Source organism: Cebus imitator, unplaced genomic scaffold (genome assembly GCF_001604975.1).
Source record: "Cebus imitator isolate Cc_AM_T3 unplaced genomic scaffold, Cebus_imitator-1.0 Scaffold774, whole genome shotgun sequence".
Lineage (NCBI taxonomy): Eukaryota > Metazoa > Chordata > Mammalia > Primates > Cebidae > Cebus > Cebus imitator.
Window position 1 is genome coordinate 13,056 of NW_016108089.1, and position 947 is coordinate 14,002.

A 947-nucleotide genomic window follows, 5' to 3' on the forward strand; every position below is an offset into this window, starting at 1 on the left:
GGAGAAAGATGAACTCTGATCCCTAAAAAGAGTAGTCACAAGTGAAATGGGACTGGAGCCCCCATCAGCTCCCTTCATCTCCCCATTGCTATCTCCCCAATATGGGGATGACTTCTGGGCAGTCACAAGGAGAACAGGGCCAGTACCCATGCATCTCCTCCTGTTTCATCAGCACCACAAATACTCGGTCACTTCTGGTCCTGCTCATAGAAGTGCTAACTGAACACAGACACAAAAAACCCCAGGAAGCACTGGCCGCTCCCTGTGTCCTTTTTGCTCTGTCCAGTTTTGCCCCAAATTTCACCCTGCTGGGGACTCTCACAGCTGCCACATTCCTACTGGTGGCTTAAGCAAAAGGCCCCTCCTGAATAACTTTACTAACAGGTGGGAAAGTGGAGGGACTTTGGTAACAAGAGAGTTAAGGAGAGAGAAGTTTAAGAGGAAAAAGTTTAAGAGGGCAGAGGTTGCGGTTAGGGGAGATCACATGGGATAAGCCGCATGAGTCACACATACCTGGTTAGAGATGGGACAGACGTCTATGGGGATGTCCTTTTTCCGCAAGTAAGGCCTGGGGGCGGGGTGTTTGCTCAAAGCAAATCCTTGTCCGATTTTGGTAGTGTTTAGCATCAAAGCATCCAGAATGTTCTTGTCTATGGAAGTGCCCTGCCAGTCTGAAAACAGGGGAATGGTCTTCAATGGGGGATGGATTGGTCACACCCCCTGCAGAAAATCCTCAAATAAACAGCCCTCCAAGCATGAAAATGAAAAGAAATTAACACAAATACACACACACACACACACACACACACACACACACACACAGTTTCCTTTTAACAATGCTAAAGAGAGGTATGATATGGCTTTATCAATCATCTAATTTATTAATTTATCATTCTAATGAGGAAGTTGAAACTTAATAGCTTTTATGAATTGACCAAGGATATTCA

At 45.5% G+C, this 947-nt stretch overlaps 1 pseudogene; it reads right to left on the reverse strand.

The window, feature by feature from the left end:
- Positions 1-204: 204 nt before the first annotated feature.
- LOC108297119 overlaps positions 205-947 on the reverse strand; it is a 10,047-nt pseudogene continuing 9,304 nt past the window's right edge.